Source organism: Somniosus microcephalus, unplaced genomic scaffold (genome assembly GCF_052327205.1).
Source record: "Somniosus microcephalus isolate GS21.2 unplaced genomic scaffold, FLI_Smic_1.0 unresolved_chr1, whole genome shotgun sequence".
NCBI lineage: Eukaryota > Metazoa > Chordata > Chondrichthyes > Squaliformes > Somniosidae > Somniosus > Somniosus microcephalus.
Genome location: NW_028225179.1, coordinates 25,006,368 through 25,012,367, shown reverse-complemented (window position 1 = coordinate 25,012,367; position 6,000 = coordinate 25,006,368).

Below are 6,000 nucleotides of genomic sequence, written 5' to 3'. Positions count from 1 at the left end.
AAGATCTTGTACAAGGACAAAACAGTATGCCTAGTCTTGTACTCAATTTTCCTATAGATACAACCCCAAACCCTATTTGCTCTAGCTATCGCTAAACTTTGCTCATGATCTTTAAGGATGTATGCACTAGAATGCCCAAGTCTCTTTCTATCTCCGCCATCTTTTAATGCCTTTCCCTGAAGGGTGTATGAATGTTGAGCATTTGCCCTGCCCACATGCATAACATTGCGCGTATCTAAGTTATATATCATTTTCCAGTCTTGAGCCCAATCACCCAGCACATTAAGATCTGCCTGAAGCAGACGAGCATCATCTACAGTTCTAACACTCGCACAGATCTTGGTATCATCTGCAAATTTGCAGATTGTGCCCAAAACACCTACATCCAGATCATTAATAAAAGTAGTAAAGAGGAACGGTCCCAACACTGATCCCTGCGGGACAGCACTGGTGACCGGTCCCCAAACAGATCCAAATCCATCTAGAACTACTTTTTGCCTACGTCCTGTCAGCCAATTCTGAATCCAGCTCAATATATTACCACTTTGATCTTATAGAGAAGCCTCTTATGCGGTACCTTATCAAAAGCTTTTTGGTAATCTAAGTAGACAATGTCCACTGGACTTCCCTCATCACCAACTTTGTAACTTCTTCAAAAAATACAATTAGATCTGTAAGACATGACCGGCTTTTTATGAAGCCATGTTGGGTGTCTCTAATATGGCCCTCTCTATCCAAGTATTCATATATTGCATCCCCAATGATTCCTTCAAGCATCTTCCCTATTACTGATGTTAAACTAATGGGCCTATAGTTACCCGGGTCTGTCTAGTCACCTTTTTTTAAAGATGGAGACTACATTAGCCTCCTTCCAGTCTATAGGAGCCATTCCAGAGTGCAGTGAGCTATTAGAAATACAGGCTAGGGCTGGCACAGCACATGCCCCATCTCCCTGAGGACTCTCGAGTGGATATCATCCAGCCCGGCTGCTCCATCTATTTCCAAGTTCTTAATTCTTTCTAAAACAATCTGTTCATCTATGTTAATACTGGTTTTGTTAGTAAAATTGTTAAATTCTAATAGTTGAGCATCATCTTCAAGGGTGAAGACCGATGCAAAGTACTCATTTAATATTTCCGCCATGCCCAATGAGTCCTTTGTAACCTGTCATTGAACACTCTTCAATGGCCCAATACAGACTTTGATAGTTCTCCCACTCTTCACAAGTGAAAAAGCTTTTCCCATTGCTTCCACAGTTGTCTACAATCCTTTTTTCCATGAGCCAGTCAGCCACCTTGGCTTTTTCTGACCACATTTTCTTCTTTTTGACTTTGGGTTCATATTTGTTTTCCACATTTTTTAGCTTGTTCTTAAAAACTTTCCATTTATATTCTATTATATTATATTAAGGGATAGATCAATAGAGATGCAGTGGCAGATATTTAAGGGGATATTTCAGAATACACAGAATATATACATTGCAACAAAAAAGAAAAATTCCAAGGGGAGGACCCACCATCCGTGGTTAAGTAAAAAAGTTAAAGATAGTATCAAACTTAAAGAAAAAGCATATAATTGCACAAAGATGCGTGGCAGGTCAGAAGATTGGACAGAATATAAAAAACAGCAGAGAATGACTGAATGAAATGATTAATAAGGAGAGAAAAATTAGAGTATGAGAGAAAGGTAGCTAGATATATAAAAACAGATAGTAAGAGTTTCTATAAATATTTCAAAAAGAAAAGAGTCAACAGAGTGAGCACTGGTCCTATAAAAACTGAGTCTGAGGAATTAATAATGGCAAATAAGGAGATGGCAGCTGAATTGAACAGGTATTTTGCATCGGTCTTCAATATAGAGGATACAAGTAAAATCCCAGTAACCTCCCTCACACTGTCACTCAGTAACCCTCTCCCCAGCACCCTGTGTTACTGACTGTATCTCTACTGATGTTAATCCAGCTCCCTCACACTGTCACTCAGTAACCCTCTCCCCAGCGACCTGTGTTACTGACTGTATCTCTACTGATGTTAATCCAGCTCCCTCACACTGCCACTCAGTAACCCTCTCCCCCAGCGCCCTGTGTTACTGACTGTATCTCTACTGATGTTAATCCAGCTCCCTCACACTGCCACTGAGTAACCCTCTCCCCAGCACCCTGTGTTACTGACTGTATCTCTACTGATGTTAATCCAGCTCCCTCACACTGTCACTCAGTAACCCTCTCCCCAGCACCCTGTGTTACTGACTGTATCTCTACTGATGTTAATCCAGCTCCCTCACACTGCCACTCAGTAACCCTCTCCCCAGCACCCTGTGTTACTGACTGTATCTCTACTGATGTTAATCCAGCTCCCTCACACTGTCACTCAGTAACCCTCTCCCCAGCACCCTGTGTTACTGACTGTATCTCTACTGATGTTAATCCAGCTCCCTCACACTGCCACTCAGTAACCCTCTCCCCAGCGCCCTGTGTTACTGACTGTATCTCTACTGATGTTAATCCAGCTCCCTCACACTGTCACTCAGTAACCCTCTCCCCAGCACCCTGTGTTACTGACTGTATCTCTACTGATGTTAATCCAGCTCCCTCACACTGCCACTCAGTAACCCTCTCCCCCAGCGCCCTGTGTTACTGACTGTATCTCTACTGATGTTAATCCAGCTCCCTCACACTGTCACTCAGTAACCCTCTCCCCCAGCGCCCTGTGTTACTGACTGTATCTCTACTGATGTTAATCCAGCTCCCCCACACTGTCACTCAGTAACCCTCTCCCCAGCACCCTGTGTTACTGACTGTATCTCTACTGATGTTAATCCAGCTCCCTCACACTGTCACTCAGTAACCCCTCTCCCCCAGCGCCCTGTGTTACTGACTGTATCTCTACTGATGTTAATCCAGCTCCCTCACACTGTCACTCAGTAACCCCTCTCCCCCAGCGCCCTGTGTTACTGACTGTATCTCTACTGATGTTAATCCAGCTCCCTCACACTGCCACTCAGTAACCCTCTTCCCCAGCGCCCTGTGTTACTGACTGTATCTCTACTGATGTTAATCCAGCTCCCTCACACAGTCACTCAGTTACCCCTCTCCCCCAGCGCCCTGTGTTACTGACTGTATCTCTACTGATGTTAATCCAGCTCCCTCACACTGCCACTCAGTAACCCTCTCCCCAGCACCCTGTTTTACTGACTGTATCTCTACTGATGTTAATCCAGCTCCCTCACACTGCCACTCAGTAACCCTCTCCCCCAGCGCCCTGTGTTACTGACTGTATCTCTACTGATGTTAATCCAGCTCCCTCACACTGCCACTCAGTAACCCTCTCCCCCAGCGCCCTGTGTTACTGACTGTATCTCTACTGATGTTAATCCAGCTCCCTCACACAGTCACTCAGTAACCCCTCTCCCCCAGCGCCCTGCATTACTGTATGTATCTCTACTGATGTTAATCCAGCTCCCTCACACTGCCACTCAGTAACCCTCTCCCCCAGCGCCCTGTGTTACTGACTGTATCTCTACTGATGTTAATCCAGCTCCCTCACACTGTCACTCAGTAACCCTCTCCCCCAGCGCCCTGTGTTACTGACTGTATCTCTACTGATGTTAATCCAGCTCCCTCACACTGTCACTCAGTAACCCTCTCCCCAGCACCCTGTGTTACTGACTGTATCTCTACTGATGTTAATCCAGCTCCCTCACACTGCCACTCAGTAACCCTCTCCCCCAGCGCCCTGTGTTACTGACTGTATCTCTACTGATGTTAATCCAGCTCCCTCACACTGTCACTCAGTAACCCTCTCCCCCAGCGCCCTGTGTTACTGACTGTATCTCTACTGATGTTAATCCAGCTCCCTCACACAGTCACTCAGTAACCCCTCTCCCCCAGCGCCCTGCATTACTGTATGTATCTCTACTGATGTTAATCCAGCTCCCTCACACTGTCACTCAGTAACCCCTCTCCCCCAGCGCCCTGTGTTACTGACTGTATCTCTACTGATGTTAATCCAGCTCCCTCACACAGTCACTCAGTAACCCCTCTCCCCCAGCGCCCTGCATTACTGTATGTATCTCTACTGATGTTAATCCAGCTCCCTCACACTGTCACTCAGTAACCCTCTCCCCAGCACCCTGTGTTACTGACTGTATCTCTACTGATGTTAATCCAGCTCCCTCACACTGCCACTCAGTAACCCTCTTCCCCAGCGCCCTGTGTTACTGACTGTATCTCTACTGATGTTAATCCAGCTCTCTCACACAGTCACTCAGTAACCCCTCTCCCCCAGCGCCCTGCATTACTGTATGTATCTCAACTGATGTTAATCCAGCTCCCTCACACTGTCACTCAGTAACCCTCTCCCCAGCGCCCTGTGTTACTGACTGTATCTCTATTGATGTTAATCCAGCTCCCTCACACTGTCACTCAGTAACCCTCTCCCCAGCGCCCTGTGTTACTGACTGTATCTCTACTGATGTTAATCCAGCTCCCTCACACTGTCACTCAGTAACCCATCTCCCCCAGCGCCCTGTGTTACTGACTGTATCTCTACTGATGTTAATCCAGCTCCCTCACACAGTCACTCAGTAACCCCTCTCCCCCAGCGCCCTGCATTACTGTATGTATCTCTACTGATGTTAATCCAGCTCCCTCACACAGTCACTCAGTAACCCCTCTCCCCCAGCGCCCTGCATTACTGTATGTATCTCTACTGATGTTAATTCAGCTCCCTCACACTGTCACTCAGTAACCCTCTCCCCAGCGTCCTGTGTTACTGACTGTATCTCTACTGATGTTAATCCAGCTCCCTCACACTGCCACTCAGTAACCCTCTCCCCCAGCGCCCTGTGTTACTGACTGTATCTCTACTGACGTTAATCCAGCTCCCTCACACTGCCACTCAGTAACCCTCTTCCCCAGCGCCCTGTGTTACTGACTATATCTCTACTGATGTTAATCCAGCTCCCTCACACAGTCACTCAGTAACCCCTCTCCCCCAGCGCCCTGTGTTACTGACTGTATCTCTACTGATGTTAATCCAGCTCCCTCACACTGTCACTCAGTAACCCTCTCCCCCAGCGCCCTGTGTTACTGACTGTATCTCTACTGATGTTAATCCAGCTCCCTCACACAGTCACTCAGTAACCCTCTCCCCCAGCGCCCTGTGTTACTGACTGTATCTCTACTGATGTTAATCCAGCTCCCTCACACTGTCACTCAGTAACCCTCTTCCCCAGCACCCTGTGTTACTGACTGTATCTCTACTGATGTTAATCCAGCTCCCTCACACAGTCACTCAGTAACCCCTCTCCCCCAGCGCCCTGTGTTACTGACTGTATCTCTACTGATGTTAATCCAGCTCCCTCACACTGTCACTCAGTAACCCTCTTCCCCAGCGCCCTGTGTTACTGACTGTATCTCTACTGATGTTAATCCAGCTCCCTCACACTGCCACTCATTAACCCTCTTCCCCAGCGCCCTGTGTTACTGACTGTATCTCTACTGATGTTAATCCAGCTCCCTCACACTGCCACTCAGTAACCCTCTTCCCCAGTGCCCTGTGTTACTGACTGTATCTCTACTGATGTTAATCCAGCTCCCTCACACTGTCACTCAGTAACCCTCTCCCCCGGCGCCCTGTGTTACTGACTGTATCTCTACTGATGTTAATCCAGCTCCCTCACACTGCCACTCAGTAACCCTCTTCCCCAGCGCCCTGTGTTACTGACTGTATCTCTACTGATGTTAATCCAGCTCCCTCACACTGCCACTCAGTAACCCTCTTCCCCAGCGCCCTGTGTTACTGACTGTATCTCTACTGATGTTAATCCAGCTCCCTCACACTGCCACTCAGTAACCCTCTTCCCCAGCACCCTGTGTTACTGACTGTATCTCTACTGATGTTAATGCAGCTCCCTCACACTGCCACTCAGTAACCCTCTCCCCCAGCGCCCTGTGTTACTGACTGTGTCTCTACTGATGTTAATCCAGCTCCCTCACAC